The following is a 17535-nucleotide window of genomic DNA, read 5'->3' on the forward strand; positions in this document are numbered from 1 at the left end:
TTACTGAGAATGTGGAAATAAATAAAATACAGCAAAGGATTGTGCTGCAATGAAAATAGTGACTACAATCAAACACTGACTACAATAGCAACAAAAGTGACAAATCAGTAACAGCATTTAAAAAAAATGTGTACAACAAAAAAGATGCGAGAAGCAAGCTGGCTAACAATTGTGTGAATTGCAACGACCTTCATGCACCGTGGCACAAGAGTGAGCGAAAGTTCGGCATGCTGCTTTTATGAGTTACCTCCATTTGTATTTGCAGGAACTTTCATTTGACAATCTCTTTAGTTCTATAGCAGATTGAAGTTTGATTAACCCCAATTTTAGTTATATTTATCAAAGTACTAACAATTAACTTCCGAAAGTTAAACAAATTTTCGGACAGTTTGGACTCTTGTCGGAGTTTTCATGGATATCCATGTAAAATTTTGTTCGATCTGATGATGAAAACTACGACAAGAGTCCAAACTAAAACCATCAATTTTCATTGACAATGACAATTATCGGATATTACTCAAATGGTGGTGTTCTAACAGCTCTCAGTAGTTACTTTCGCGAAATATAATCATTTAAGAACAAATGAATTGATCTAATGAGGAGGAATAAGCTTCTGCTTTTACAAACTAATACAAGCGGCTCTCAAGATTAAATTTAACCCAAGCGCTAAGCAAAAAAGAATAAATATAGAGAAGGGGAGCTGTGGTTCATTTCTAAGTCCGGTTAAACAACTTACTAACATAATTACGTCTGAGTAAAGGTAAGGCAGAATGTCGTTGAGCTCAACTATGAGCTCCGTTCAAATTTGGAAAGACTTCTTCGACACCAAATGAGATTTAAGAGAGGTTGATTACCTCTTAGGTGTCCTCTTCAATTTAATGCTGGAAAGAATGATACGTGCCGCTAAACTGAACCGCAGTAGCACAGTCTACACTAAAAAACAACACTACCGGCCGTCAGGAGTGTCTTTTCCAGCCTGGAAGAAGGTGAATCACACACAAAAACTCCTCGCATCTTGGGAAGAACGATACTGCACTAGTAGTGGCTACAATTTTGAAAAAGTGAAGGTCTATATGTCACGAACCATAAATACCACCAGGAATCTAAGCTTGGAGATCAAGTATGGAATAACTCTTGTCAACAGTTGCTACATTGAGATCGCTGGCAATTGAGAAGCAGATTTCAACGAACAAAAATTACGCTCTATAAGTCTCTAACGATTCGTTTATTCTTATTCGGCGCAGAAACAAAGGCCATGATGGAGGCGGACCGTGTTGAAAGCAGACGAGCAAACTTTAGGAGCATTTAACAGAAGTGTTCTCAGGAAGACATTTGGAGTCGTCCTCGCGTGTGATGAGTACGGAAGAAGATGGAAACACGATGAAGATGGAACTATAGCGACTTGAATAAAGTTAAGCGCATAGAAAACCAATGTTGCTTTGATTTGAGACCCATGCATGAACAACAGAGCTGGGGCCTCCTCACATTTAAAAGAAGAACCAAGTGGATATAGACCACTGACCATAGGGATGTACTGTACAACTGAACCTGACAACGCAAATGATAGATGAAAATGGCGAAATTTTGTTGTCTCAGACCAAACCGATTCATTGTTGTAGCGTCAAAGAAGATGAAGAAGAGATACGAAAAATCTTACTAATGTAGTCTCAAATCAGTATTTTTACATTTGTCATTCATCAAGAAAATATGGACTTTAGCCATACCTTGAGCTAATGCTTAACTTATCTAAAGGTAACTCGTTTCAGTTACATACAATTTGCTCAGGAGCCGAAGACTAAAATTTTTTAAATTGATACAGGACTGACCGAACAAATCAACACCTACTGATAACAAGAGAGTATATTATGCATATACATACATATATTTTTAAGATGCGAACAAATCATTCTCGGCCACTGTGCGGCTTTGCAAGACGCTCACAGATGCCAGAGATAACGGAGCATGCACTGCTAGCATGCTGGCAACAATGGCGCGCCAGGCAAAGGACAAACGAGTATGCGAAAAATTTATCCAATTTGGCAAAAATTTGGGTCAGCAGAAGGAAGTCCAACAAAAAAAAAATGACCGAACAATAATGATAGAGGAAGATTTGTACTGCATACGGTGGAGAGAAAGAGCGTGCGCGTGACGAAGCTTTAAAGCTCAAAGTGCATGGTAAGCAATAATTCGTTCGTGCAGCGTCAAGTGCACGGAGTGGTGACGCCACGGTGGCGTACAGCACGGACAGCAGACAAAAAAAAACCCAACAACAACAACAACAACACAACAGCATTTTTAATGAAAGCAACAACAAGTAATTTTGCGCCAAAAGAAAGCAAGCGCTGTGAATTGAAGGTAAGTTGTGAGTTTGTGTGAGCTACGCGTTGCAGCTTGCATATCGATTGCCGTTACGCAGACAGCGTTGCCAACCACAAACTATTCGCTCTGGTAATAAACGCACGAACGCGGAGCATGCAACGTGCAATAAATTAATATGGATGCGGTGTGGCAAGCGACTGAGTGCATCAATAAACAAAAACGAAGGGGAAAATAAAATAAGTAACTATAACAACAGCAACAATAACAAGGCGAGGGTCACCAAAGTCGCTGCAGCAACTTGTTTTGTGTGTGGCAACAATGGCGCAATAAATATCGTCAATATAAAGCAGCAAGTACCAGTGAATTGCAGTAGCGACATTACTACAACAACAAAAACAACAACAACAAGTTATATTTAAAATGTGTTTAAGTCGCTTGACGCTGCTCCGTAACCCTCACTGCCTGCAATGCAGCGCATTCGCGCTTTGGCTGCCACTTTTACTGCATGTGGCACGTTGCAAAATTTACGGCAGATTACAGGCTTGGAGCGTTGCATATGTTGCAACCTTGCCACAAAATATGCGCAAATAAATTTGGCTGTAAAAAGCAAGCAAAAAATCGACTAGAATATAGAAAAACTATCAAGAAAGGGCGCGTTTACTGCCACGCGCTATACCAATGTACACACACTTGCAGCAAGCAAGGGTTTGCATCCCAGCGACGTGCTTATAATATACAGCTTGCCACATACACCACTTGGCTTATTTAAAGTTGCCACATTTGCATACAAATACCCAAACAAATCAAGCATAAATATGAGTAAAACGCTCCGCTGCGGTGCTTGCGGCTGCTGCTGCTTCCGCTTCTTCTTCTTCTTGCCACTGTCTGCATTTTCTTGCCATATTTTCTTTGCTGTGCAACGCCTTCGCTTTTGCGCAGACTGCTGCTTGAGTTTATGCTGTTCCTTAGCATTCGCGTTGCACTTACAACAATTTGTGGCAAGCTATGGTGGTCGCACTAACTCGTTGCACACTCAATTTATCATTTCACCTGGCACCAGCACACACACACTCTGCCAAAAATAAGTGTACATAAATTGCGGTCGATTTGTGGTTTGCTGTGTCTACTTGCCACATGCGGCGCTTATACTTGATTGCCTGCACCAAAGTAGAAAAAAACACAAAAGCCGTATAGAAAATATACTCGTAACCTATGCTGATTGCAACTTGCTGCAGCTTCACAAAATTACAACAACAACATGCACACATAGCGGCACACACATATTTGCAACTTGCTTGGCATGCGATCGCCAGTAGAATTTTGTTGCAATAACTTTCGCTAACTCATGTGGCACACAACTAACGCTTGCTGCTTGGCTGTGCAACACTTTAGCGCACACAATGCAGGTGTTGCAACAGTGAAAGTGGCTTGTCGCAGTTGATGGTTGCCACTTGTGCTGGTTTCCGGCAACGAAGTAAGCGATAAAATCGTTGCAGTGAACACATGCACTGGCAATGCATACACTTGCCACACACAGTTACAACGGTATTGCAACACAACGCATGACAGTGCAACACATCGCATCGCACATCATCTCTAATGAAATCCACCGATATGACAGCTCGTTGCTAACGCATTTAGTGTTATTGTTGTAGATGTGGTGTGGTTGTTGTCGTAGTTGCATTACTTAGTGGCATTTTATCGCCACTACAACGTTGTGACATGTGCGCGCAATATTGCGAGCGACGTGATGTGCGTCCCTTTTCATATATAAATATATATGTATATGCTTGCAACATGCATGTGTGTGTATGTGTATGCAGGTCTACATGTGACTGTGTGTTGCGCGTATAAAGTTAGTTGAATCGTTCAACTTTCGCATGGGTTGGCTTTTGCAAGCTATGACGTAGTTACATATGCATGTGTGTGTGTGTTGTATGCATTCAAAGGACTTTCTAAAGTGGCAAGTGCGACGGGCAAGAAAGTGGAATCAAGTGAATTTCATAAAGTTAAATTGGATTCAATTTATGTGTGTGTGTGTGCATGGCTTGTGGTATTAAGTTAGTAGCATTTGTTGTTAGCCGTTCTCCTCAGACTGACAGATGTCAAGCGACACACGTGATTTGCGGTGATTTTTTATACACAAATATATATATACAATATTTTTAAGTTAAAATGTAGAAATGCAGGTGGAAAATGGAAAAGTGAGGTTAGAAAAGTGACGCAGCGCAGTGCTTATTGCTGAGTCAGAGTTTTACGTCAGAGTTTTGAAAGACTTGACATGACGGAGACAATGAAGTTTAATTTTGGTGAGGGTGGCACTAAAGCAAGGTGCTCAGATGCGCTACAGTAACTGCAAATGAATTCGGATAAACAGAAAAATTTTAACGTATCATTTTCCATTAGCAAAGGAGTTGCACCATCATATCCGTATTTACATTTCGTAAATTAGACAATAATTTTTCTTGTTTGCATAAGTAAGTTTCGTCGGGGTGTTTGCATCTTTTTAAATCCAATAGCTGAATAATTACTAATTGTGAAATCCTTAAAAAGTTATGAAAGAAGTTAGGAGATGAAAGATAGGTAGCCTCCGCGCTGTGCGTTCTGAGTTACGCTAAATGACCGGGAGCCTTCACGGCCTGGGTAAACATCTATGGGACCTGGACCAGGACTGAAGCTGTGGGATCTGGTTGAGCTGTTGGCGGGCGGTCTAGGTATTCCGTCACATGGAAGTGATACCCTGCAGAAATGGCTGGTCGGTTTAAGGCTGGAACCACTTACGTTCTTTTAAACCCGGCTTGGCCTCGAAGCCGGATTCAGAACAAGACAACGACGTGCTTTCGGTCTCTTCGACTAAACAGCTGAACATAGAAATTGAAAGGTATAAGTTGAGAGGTTTCCCTTTTTGTGCTGGTCGGCTCTGAAGCCATTGTTTCATAGAAGCTTGGGTCTAAGCTCGCTTTGATTTTTTAAAAGACCAACTACTACAAAATGCGACTACCTTCCGAGATTTAAATAGCTGTTCTAAGTGGTTATCCAATAGATATGAATAACAAAAACAAAAATAAAACGAAACGGATAAGGGTGAAAATAGTCAAGAACCGATCTTGAACGCAATCGCTTTCCAGGAAAGACAACGAAAAAACCCCCTTTTCAATAGGACAGCTAGGGATGGTAAGTCAGTCAGCAGAAGCCTTTCAGTTGTTACGGATAAGATGCCAGTTGGAATCGCTAGCACCAGCAGAGGGTACCCTGTCAGGTTTATGATGGGTTCGGGGACCACAAACAATTTCACCTATCTTAACCCTGTCTATCATAGAAGACCTGAAATTTAATTTCGAATGGCGACAGCCATTCCCACAACAGTCGGGATTTTTACGTAGACTTCCTTCTATGGACGGGCAGCACTGTTAAAAATATTTTCTATTTTTTTTCTACCGAACATGATACACAACCAATGTGTGGACTTAATTTCGGTAAACTGATATCGATATCAAAATAACCAAAACATAAAAGAAAGAGAGCACACATCGTGTAATTTCTTTTTCCCATTGTGATTGCTCTTTTTGGTGATAAGCTCGCCTTATAGTATGGACCAAGTACTTTTTATAGCCTAGATCCAGAGGGGGTTCAGATCCTCCCAGTGGAAAAGATTAGTCACATCTCCCAAACTGTAAAATGCGTACCGTGCGTTCAGTAACGCAACTGGGTTACCTTTAACTTAAGGTCATTTTATAGAAAGTTCTATCCAGAAATTATAAATGATTTATTTCACTTTGAACCAATCGTGAAGGACTGCCAAAAATAGGCAAAAACTAAGCGCAGCACCAAGTCAAGAACTGCAGTGAAGTAAATCAGTATTTGGACATGCTATTGATGCAGGCCATTATGGAAATCGGCCGGGTGAAAGATTCAATACATTAGATCAATATCTGCTTAATCTAGAACCAAAAAAAGAGTATTTTTAAATTTCAACTTATTGGAACTAAGTCCATATCTGCTAGCTGTATTCATGCAGTCGATTTGTTGATAAAATGTTTCGGCGCTCCAATTTATCCCGCCAAACATATTTTGTGCATAACTGCCATACTACATTTCGAACATTATACACACCTATTTCTGTCACAAAGTTATAGCGTCATCATGCCTTAACGATGTAAGTTCAAGAACCCTATAAAACTTTAATGCTGTTTACCGAAATCCATAATTCGTGGCAAACAAGTAAAATATGTTACTACTTCTCCGAGCGATATAAAAGTTAAGAGCGTCCCTCACCTGCGACGGCTCCTGCTCATATTTCGAAACATCTTAAAGTTGTTATTGTTGTGAGTGAGCATAAAATTGCGATTGCCGTTCGCAGAGCGCACAATTTATGGACCGTAATAAATCGCTAAGTCACTATGTGTCACCTACAATTATTGAAGCTCTGCTTTTTCCCGGCTTACCTATTTCTATTGCTGTAGCATCGCGTCGGCATTTGTGGCTGCGTGGCGGAAAATGTTGCAATTACAATAAAACGCATCATTAAAATGCTGATGTTGGGCAAATTGCGTAAGAAAGTAAGCGACGCTGAGTGAGAAAACACCCAAGTGGTTGCTCAAAGATAAAGCGAATGAAAGCAAACAAGAGGTGGAAAAAAACATTGACGGGTGCCAAAGGAATAGAGCATAAATTCGCACCTCCTAATCAGCAAAGCGCGACGAAAAAACAAACCGTCGACGAAGCACCGAGCGAGCGCGCGAACGACTGACGACGCAAACGAGCAATTCAATTAAAATATGGCTGCCACGAGTGACGTGCAACAAATTTACACTTACAAGTACCTGTCACGGAGTTGCCACTCACCGGCACGTCTAGCATACGAGCGTCTTTCGGCGCTGTATCGAGCGAGCTCTATGTGTTCGGTTGTTTCAGTGCGCGTTGTGCGTATACTTAACTGTCAACTGCGGCGTTGCGACGCTTGCCGCTTTCACAGTTCGTCAATTTTTATAGCCAACGCGCGAGCGAGCGCCCATAAACACGCGGACACCCGCCTGTAGTATGGGCTCCGCACTTCAGCTGACAATAGCAGCAGCGAAATTGAAATTGTGGCAAGGTGCGGGTAGGTGTTTGCAACAAAATCGCAGTGTGGAGGCTTACGTAATTCCATTTTTATTCAAATTTTGTTGCGCGCTGCGAATGATTTGACGTTGACCACGCGCAAAATAGCTTTCCGCTAACAATTTTTATTATATTTATTTTTCTTTTAAATACCTTTTCCTGCTGCAGATTGGTGTGTTTATGCTGCGGCATCAGATTTTATGCTATTTCTTGCGACTTCGATGTGGTGTGAGGAATTGCATTTGCTTATTAACGCGTTAAGTACTTTTTAGGGGTCACAGCAATGCCCTCACCACTTCTAACACTCAAAGTTAACGCTGCAAATAATTTTGAAATCGTTTTTTATTATTTTTTTTTTTCCTATGCTACGGTTTGAAATTATAATATTAGCGCGGTGACACTCCAAACTCATTTGCATGCAACGCCAGCGAAATAAAATAATAAAAATAAAATTAGAAAAAAAAAGTTTGTAAAAATGTTTGATAAGTTAGGAATTTTCAATATTTAGTATACGCCGAGATTGGAATTTATGTTTTCTTTTATCAAAAGAAAATTTTGCCATCCAAGCAGCAATTTATGCAAAAGAACTGCTCTTGAACTCGCAGTGGGGGCAATAAATATTTTTGGTTGGATTTCGCTCAACTCTTTTTTATACCCAGCGCACATTTTGTATTTAGTAGAGGAACATTTTGCTTCAAGGAGGATCTTTTTTTTCGAGTTTAAAATATTTGAAAAAAATTCGCAAATTTTCACTGAACAACTATCCCTAATTTTTGTCTAAAAACTTGTCGATCTATTTTAGCTATCTACTTTTGCACTTACTACTTCGTAGCTTAAAAACTTTTCAGAATATAATCTTGAGAAGCCGAGGATGATAGTTGACATCTAAACTTTTATTGATCCTAAGGAACTAATAAAGAAAATACTTCATCCTCTTCAAAGCTGAATTTTAATGGAGATAAGAGAAAAGTTCAACTTCAATGATAATTGCTACCCAAATTTTATTGAATTCAATAAAAAGAAGAACAAAATTTAACAACCTTCTTCAAAGCATAAACGAATTTGTGATAGAGTTATGAGTTAACATCACTTCTACGATGTTTTGAAGAAAAGAAAATTATATACTACCAGCTCAAAACTGCCTCGGTCTCATACGTTAGATATATTGCTTCTGGTTATTAAATTAAAGTTGAAATTTTTGGAGTTGGTGTCAGGCTTCAGCTCTGAAAAATCAGATTATAGATATATTTTAATCACTTTTGGGTTCAAATATATACCGTTGATTTATGACTAAATGTATTATATATTGGCAAAGTTTAAGTAAAAATTTTCTCAAACCATTTTTGGGGACATAAGTGACCCTAAAAGAAAAAGCGACTCTCAACATAATTTTCAAACACAGTGATCATGAGATAAGAAAGCTAGCAGATCGGTGATCTAAACTCCTTTAGTTCCTTCTCATATGCATTTAGAATTCTGTTAGCACAAAGCTCACAACGATTGACCAGGTTTCCCCACGGAAGTTGATTGAACCAATTATTTCATCTTCCACAGCGTTTTAAGTTCCTAAGTGCTTTTGCACCGTTAAGCGTTGGTTAAAGCTAATTTTACTTTAAACGCAAAGGTGGCGCAGCGAAAGTGATTTATTTCCACTTTTAATTTTTTTCCGAACCCTTTCTTTATTCATTTAGGTGGCACTTTCAGGTAGCAAAATAAATTATTTGTGGCACTTGAAGACTTTTGGTTCTTTTTTGAAATTCAATACACATGGCGAGAGCCCTTTTGTCGACACCAAAAGGTGAGGCCTTAACCTTTTGGAACAGTTGCCTTACAAACACACACACAAGCAATTATGACACTTCAGCAGCCAAGAGCAACCCAACTTGCTGCTCGCCAAAAGCAACGAAATGCGCCCAGCGCCCATATAGCCTACCCTTAGGGAATTCACTCACCGTATTTTTGACACCGAGGGCGCTTCAGGATATGAATCTTAAATTTTTTGATAAGACATTTTTTCACACTTTGCCTTTATTGTTCTTTCGCTGTATAGTTTGATGTATTTTTTTCTTTCGTCTCTTTCCTTTCGTTTTCTCGGCTAACGGCCGGAATATGAATGCATTAAGACATCTCAACTGTTGGTGAAGTAAGTTGGCGCAAGGGGAGGGGTGTACGCAGTTATATGTAGTTGGGCAAATGTTCGGCACTGACACTGCATGCAAATTCCTCTCATTCTCATTATTGCGCTAAATTTAACTCGAGCTGTGCGATCCTTACTTCGTACATAGCTACTGGTGGAAGACAGTGTGGCATCTTCAAGAAGATTTCCACTGCTCATAACCCTTATACCCTGCAGCGCCACTTCAGTGGCATTCGGCATTGTGCATTGAATTTGAATTTGATTTTGCGATATCCCCATCATGAATTCCAATGCCTCGAATATGCTTTATGTGAGTGTGTTTGTGCATGTGCGGGAATTTGGCTGGCACTGAGCGATTGACAGCGTGCAAAATAACTAACGGGAGTTTTGGCGTATTTTTGCGCTTTTCTTACATCCTCCCCTCTACCGTTCATTCACTTCTATGCAACACTCTCTTTTCGCCGCCTCCAGCCGCTTTTCTTGTGTTGATTTTGCAATTGTGTTATGCTGAATAATAGTTGTTATTGTTGTATTTGCTGTTGTTGTCATCATTGTGAATTCATAAATGCGCAGGAAAAGATGCAAATGACAGCATTAAATAAATTCCAACACTTCAATTGTACAAATGCTACTCGCATTTCGACGCGCACAAATCTCTCGCTGCGCGTTGGAATGGGGGAGGGGACCCGCGGCGGTTGCTTTAGAAAATGAATGGCTTCGAATTGTTGGTTAAGATTTGAATCATTGCGAATAGTGTTTATTTTATGAGTGCTGACAATCCTTAAGTGCGGCTAGCTGTCTGAGCACTCTGCGGCATAAACTCTCCCAAGTGGTTGCTTTAATGGAAATTTGCATTCTTAGCATAACATTAAAATTCTACTGAATCATTTTTTCATTGTCCCTACAAAAATAGCAAACTTGAAAGCAGAAACAAAATTAATAGCAACAAAAATTAATCACATATTTGATTTTAATTGCAGATTTTGGCGCTGAAAAGGATCAACTGAAGGTTCGCTCCCTTTAAAGATTAATTGGTGAGTGCGAAAAGGCTTTATAATTCATATTTTTAAGCTAAAATGTCACAGAAGAATACAAAGGAAGGGCGTGACTCTTCTGAAGGGAACATTTTAAGAGATAAATATTTAATTTTTCACCTCTCACATAAATTTTTTTTACATCATGAGAGTAGATTAATTTTGCCCCAGAGTTTGTTGCACCCATAAGGAAACGTTGGAGCCTCTATTGAATATGTAAATATTTATGCATAAACGTCTGTTTGTCTGATCTGTATTTATGTGTACCAGCCCTTTAGCTTGCGAGATACCGATTTGATACTTTGTACACGTCTTTTCCTCACCAAGAAGCTGCTCTTTTGTCGAAACCACCAATATCGCAGCACTTTAGTATATAAGCTATAGTCCGGCCCTTTATTTAATCAGAAGTAAAAACAAAAAATGGTTCTAAGTCCGATCTTCAGTAAAGATAGGAATGGAAAACTGCAACAGGTAGACAGAGTATGAGTACATTCGAAATTTTAGAGGCAACATTGCTCGATACTGCTAAGTAGCGAAATCGGTTACTGCAACAGATGAAGAAGAACCCGCACCAACAACCTCTTCGACGCTATTCCAAAATTTGGTATTCCTGCGAAATTCAAATATTTATGCAGAAGACGCAGAGTGCAAACATCAGCTTCGACAAAACTGAGAAGAGCCTCTCTGAGCCGCTAGGGTAATCGCAAGCCTTAACGAGAGAGCCGTAAGGGCAGGCTTTCTCAGCGTAAAAAGGAAGCGAATGAGGTTAGGCCACACAGCAAGATTATTTGCGTGATGAAAGTTATACATTTGAAACAGTTAAGGACTTTTATATCTCGCAACCACAATAAATTCCACCAATAATTTAAGCAAATCGTAGAAGAGCTCTTGTCAACAGGTGCTACGTTGCGATCGGTGGCCAAGTGAGACGCAAATCCCTCTCTCGACGAACAGAAATAATTCTCCAGAAACATGGACGATGACTATATGAGATAAGAAAACACTGGAGATTTCGTGAAAACCGTTCTTTATAAGATCTTTAGAGTCGTCCCCGTGAGCGATGAATATCGAAGAAGATAAAGCCAGGAACTGTATAAGCTCTACGGGGACATGAATTGTTATATTAAACAAAATGAAATTTAAAAATCCAAAATAAATCCTCTTTCTTTTAAGTAAAATTTACATAATCATAATGTAAATATTAGCTCCAACGTAGCTTATAAGTTTGATAACAAAACTGCAACCAATTTCAATAAAATGTTAATTTCCGCAGCTGGAAAATAGAGGTAGGATTTTATATACAAATTAATTAAATGTAGTTGCCAAACAAAAACAGAAATATTTTTGTAAAAGGTTCACATTCATGTACGAGATGCGATCCAATATTTAAATAGTATTTCATTATTTATTTTGGAAAAGTTATAAATTTTTGTGCTGAACGAACGAAAATGAAAGCAATTCTGGGAAATGACTCACCAACGAAAATATTAATCCCCGTATTGCCACCTGATTTCCTGGAATAACAATATGCCTCGAACAACTTTCCAATATCCATACGCTAAGCATGGCAGTTAATAACTAGCTATGTACATATATTTAGAAATATATAAACATTTATTTATTTGAGTAGTTGTGTGCACTTGCATGTTTGTATCATCATTAAATTGGCTATGTTACTACCCGTTATACTATATGCCACATCGGTATGATTTACTGTAATCGAGTGCTGCTGAAGAGTTCAATCATGAAAAATATGAAATATTCATAAGAGCAAAGCTGGATTGCGCAATATGCCATACAAGCACCATTTTGTCGATGCTACACCAACAAATGCACATACATGCCACATGTGTACATATAAATGTTATATAATATAATATAAGCGTGTGCTTATGGCAGTTGGCTTGCATGAAATTTCACGAGCAGAAATTTCGATAAATCCGTTACAAATTTCGAGTGAGATTTTGCTGTTGCGTTGCTTTTTTGGCAGTAAATGCCAGCAAATTTAGCATATATGTAGAATTATCATTTACAAACATACATACATACATACACATATATATTTTTATAAGTGTGTGCTTTTAGCTAAATTTCAAATTTTACAAGTCTTTTGTAATTCATACATGGATTTTATGAAGTTGTACGTATAGTGTTGTGTCAACATGTGTGTGTGTGCACGCATCTTTGATCTGCATGCATTTAGGCGCACAGGCTTGCGTGCAAGAAAGTGTCGCTCGTTCGCCCACTTACTTGCTTGAGTGAATTGTCAGCTTATTCAAGTGGAAGCGGAACTCTAGCACTCAACACTATGTGTGGACGTTATACGGTATATATGCACAAAAGTTTATAAGAGGAAATGATTATATAAGTAAATGAGTGTGAAAATATTTCCAGAGTTACCCAGGCAACCAAAGTGGTTTGTAAATAGCTCGAAGTTGATTCGAATCGAACGCTTTAAAATGTGAACGATATTTTCAGAGCAATTAGAGAGAGGTACAAAAGTACAAACTGTGGAGCGCTGTGTTAGAATAGGGTCTGCAGATGCAGGTTGAAGGCCCTTGGATCCATGTTTCCAAATAGAGATCACATCGCTTCGCTAGCCCTTAGCAGTATATTGGACTTTATCTATAGGGTTAGGAGAGCCTTTGCATTTTTGGAGTGGACACAATAGATCTATTTATTAATCCAAAGTACAAAACATTATTAATACTTTCTTCTATAGTTCCTATCTGTAACTTTTAATGTTATCTATGAACTGAAGGTTTCTACAGTTTGCTCCTCAACCTAACTCCATCTGAATTTTAAGAGAATTTTATTTGAGTCACTTGAAAACAAAGAAATGTTTTCACTAAACATAAGTTTCCTGCTACCTAGAACGACGGAACATTTAGTTAGGGGTCACTGTTGTTGATTCGGTGCACTATTAAAGGATCGACAAGCGTTTCAAACAACTCTGACGATTTCAATGGGAAAAGTACCACTTTTCAAATTCAAGCACAATTATGACAAACCTTTTTCGCGTACGCAGAGAGAGCCCTTTAATTTGCAAGGTGGATAGAGACTGTCTGTCAGATCTAATACGAGGTGTGTTCAAAAAGTATCGCGAATTTTGTGTTTTTTCAAAAATTATTTATTTATTCATTTACAAATCCGGGCATTTCTGGTGGATTGCTTCGCGCGAATTGCGCATAACATGCAGGTAATATTCCTTATTGACCGTTCTTCCCTGTGGCAAGAACTCATGATGCACCACGCCCATGCAATCGAAGAAAACTGTCAGCTACTATTTGCGATACTTTTTGAACACACCTCGTAACTCTACATTAATGTTCGGTTAGGTTAAGTTCAAGGCAGGTACTAAAGATGTCCACCGCAGTTAGACTACTAAAACTCTTTAGAACTTCTGTAAGTCAGCTAGTCGACAAAGTGCCTTAAAGCTTAGGCACTTTTTATACAACCATTAGCTAAGTGGGTATTCTGAAGGTCTGAGCTGCTTAAGACTTGACCTAGCAATGAAGGGAGAGTCAAGAGGAATGTGTTGAGATGTTTCTTTCTCATCTTCTTGCAAACAGCTTCTACAAACTGGCTTTGGGTAAGATGCTCAACACACCTGCGTAGACGCCGATGGGACAATAATCAGTTTGAATCTCTATAATTAGGGAAAGTTAAGCCATACCGAGAGGGTAGAGCACTTACGATCCACTTTGAGCCAACAGGAGCTTGTGAAAGTGCAGGAAATAATAGCAGTTAATCGTGGCCAAGCTCTCGCGAATACCAACTATTCCGTTTCAGAACTCTAGACATAATGAAAACTTAATGTATTGAGGAATCTTAAGAAAGCTATTTTTCGTTCACGCGAAATATATGGTTTCATCGAGCAAATTTTTGCGAACTGGCTCCATCAGAGCTGAAATAGTTTATGAAATTATAATTGGTTTCAGTTAAGAAGAATCCGTTTCGATTCGATTCGACTTCACTTAATTGGGATCTTCATTCATTCCATAACTGATATATTCTACTCTTAAGTTCCTGCTCAACCTAACTTGAATCTTCTTTTGGTTATAAAGCAGCTAATAGGTCAAATTTCATGCTGAAGACGGCACTTGTGACGAAGTCAAAACTAACTTCTGGTCTATCTGAGTTTAGTAACGGCACATTTTGTTGGCATTTCATTGGTGCTTCTAATAGCAAGTGCGATTTCATCGAGGCTTGCTATGTAAAACTCAAGCTACACAAAAAGTTCATTTTGAACTTGCCCCAAGTGCCAGTTTCGGGTAAAATTTTTGCATTTCGGCTTATGGGGTAACCAGTTCAGTAAGTCCTTGCTACATATTTCTTTAGTTATGCATTCAGCTTTTTTTAGTAACAACAACAACATTGAATTTGCCTGCCAGCAATTTGTGTTTGATTTTTATGGCCGCATAAGGAAGTGCAGTTTATGGTTGCATGAAAGTGGAAATGGAGTGGCCGGCGCAAGTAAGGCAAGGCAGGGCGCAGCGTTCGGCTGCCGCTCATTGACAAAAGCAACTACCGTTTTGTGCAAATCTACAATAAACGCACACACACAGCTGCAACAACAGGCCCGCGAGCTTACGTGCTGCATGCCACATATGTAAATATATACGGACGTATATGCCTGCTTGTTGTTGTTGCGTAGCGTATCGCTTTTTAAATTCAAATTTAAATATTTTTTGCTTTCAACTTTTTGTTATGTAATTTTATCATGCATTTTTACATCACATTTGGCGCTTTTTTTTGTCAGCGGCAACGCGCAACGCAATGCCGCACAACCACCACGGCAGTCATACGAACGGACGGACGGACGGATAGGAGCGTGGATGTCGAAATTGCGTATGTAAATTTTTGTTGCCCCTCGTCGCTGAAGTGGCCAAATGGGGCAAGAAGCTGCCGGGATCTGCAAGTTATGCTGACAATAAGCCGTGGTGCTGTGTGACACTCAGCTTGGCTCGAGTCGCATTGCATGAAATGAGTTTGGTGACTGCCACTCCCTTACACGTTGTTGTAATTGTTGTTGTTGAATGTGCAGACTCATATTCCCAGCCATAAATGTGTTATTTTTATATGTGTATGTTAATGACGTTCAGTGGAAAATTGTAAGTTGCCGCTATGTTGCCACATATGTTGGCCGTTGTTGCCACAAAATGAAAAAAAGGCAACAACAGCAAAAAAGAAATAAAAAAATATATTGCAGATTCAACCGCTTTGTGGTTGTGTGTGTGATTGTAGCTGATTGCAGTGGCTGCGGCAAGATTGCCTTTGCTTGTATGTGTATTTGTATATTTATATATGTATATATATGTATGAAGATGTGACTGCGCCATTAAATTAAAATGCAACTTGCGCTGTGTGTAAGCAAACGCAGACAGTTATGCAAGCACACGCACTCACATATGTGTGTGTGTGTGTCGTTATGGTTGCCACTTGTGGCAAGTACTGCACTTGCAGTGTTGGTGTGCTCGGCGTATACATTCTAACTATCAGCGACAGCGTTTACATTGGACCTCAAGCACCGACGCCCGCTTTTATATGCACACACAGTCGTAAATTCCTGCGCCAACTTGATATGTGTATTTGCAACATCACACATATGTGTATTTACAGTTTAAAATGTCTGCTTTTCATTAGTTTTTTGCCATTTGATGTTGCAAGTTTATTTGTGAGCCAAAATTTGGCCATTAATCGTAGGGTTGACTTGAGTTGACCAATACGGATTGGTGGTTTATGGTCTCTCTTGGTACATGCGGGTTCGCGCATAAAATGCAGATTTCAGCGTTTCTCAAAGTTTGAAAGTTATATTAGATATTTGTCTAATATTTACCGGTGGTTCCATAATAATAATCAGAACTGAGATCGCATGAAGAAAGCATTAGTTGAAAAATGCTCTAAAATATCAAATATTGATGTTTTATTGAAATTTATACGGCTCAAAGAAAACATGGAGGAAATAAATAAATGAAAGAGAATAATCTATGCAGTTTGGAAAAATGGTTCGTATATATGGAAAGTGGATTTGCGAAGAGCGTTTTCAAAAGTTCCTCCGAACAGACTACACAATTTGCCATTGAATAATGAAGTACCTCCCTCTTGGTTAACGTAAAAAAATGAAGTTTTCTGTTACTTGTATGTTGCCGCTCAAAACTTGTCATGCCTCAATGGAATTTTTTGAAATATTCTTTACTAATTCTTCCTAGCCGAAACAGTAAATGCTTCACTTTCAAGTACTCAATTGAGATATAAGCTGTTCAAAGTAACACATATATATATTTTATTCAATCTACACTGACAAATCTGCTCCCGATCATGGCCTTCAAAGTCTTCCGCGAAGCACTTCCAATGGCTTCAGTGGACTCTTGGTGTGAAGAAGATGTTTTACTATAGAAAACAGAAAAAGGTCACAGTGAGCCGAATATGTTGGCTGAGAGATGAGTCTAACTTTACTATATTTATCGGTTTTAGCAACCCAAAATTAGCAAGTCAGCTTCTAACAATACATTCGCAAAATGACTGCAAACTAGTGTAATGGTTTTAGAATGTGACGTCATATGAGCGTGCTGAAAAATTCATGCCTTTTTTGCCCGTATGTGCACAAACTGTCCCCACACATAAACAACATAGAACAGTAGTATTTCTTATTTCCCGTTTTACCCTGTAGAACGTACTCAGGGTGACTCACACCAAGGTGACTAAAAAATGATTAGCATCTCTTCGTTTTTTGATCGAATTTCACGCGGATTTTTGATTTTCGGATTTCTGGAACGCTATTCACCAATATACAGTTTTGATGTCATATTCATAAACCTATGAATCGCAATCAGCAATAATGAATATAGTAAACATAGCTACGTTGTCAAGCGTTTCTTTTGCAACCTCTTCTTCTCAGCTTCTTGAAAAGGAAATGAGATGTGCAAAATTTCAGATTGATTT

The 17535-nt window shown here is 39.0% G+C and overlaps 1 protein-coding gene across 2 annotated transcripts in view; it reads left to right on the forward strand.

The window, feature by feature from the left end:
* The window catches only part of LOC105225748 (uncharacterized), a 357778-nt gene that overhangs the window by 158345 nt on the left and 181898 nt on the right, over positions 1-17535 (forward strand). For both annotated transcript variants that reach the window (XM_049449564.1, XM_049449565.1), the window contains exon 4: positions 10537-10590. The gene's annotated coding sequence lies outside the window, so the exon portion shown is untranslated. The remainder of the gene's footprint in view (positions 1-10536; positions 10591-17535) is intronic.

This window comes from Bactrocera dorsalis, chromosome 2 (genome assembly GCF_023373825.1).
Source record: "Bactrocera dorsalis isolate Fly_Bdor chromosome 2, ASM2337382v1, whole genome shotgun sequence".
In the NCBI taxonomy this organism is placed as follows: Eukaryota; Metazoa; Arthropoda; class Insecta; order Diptera; family Tephritidae; genus Bactrocera; species Bactrocera dorsalis.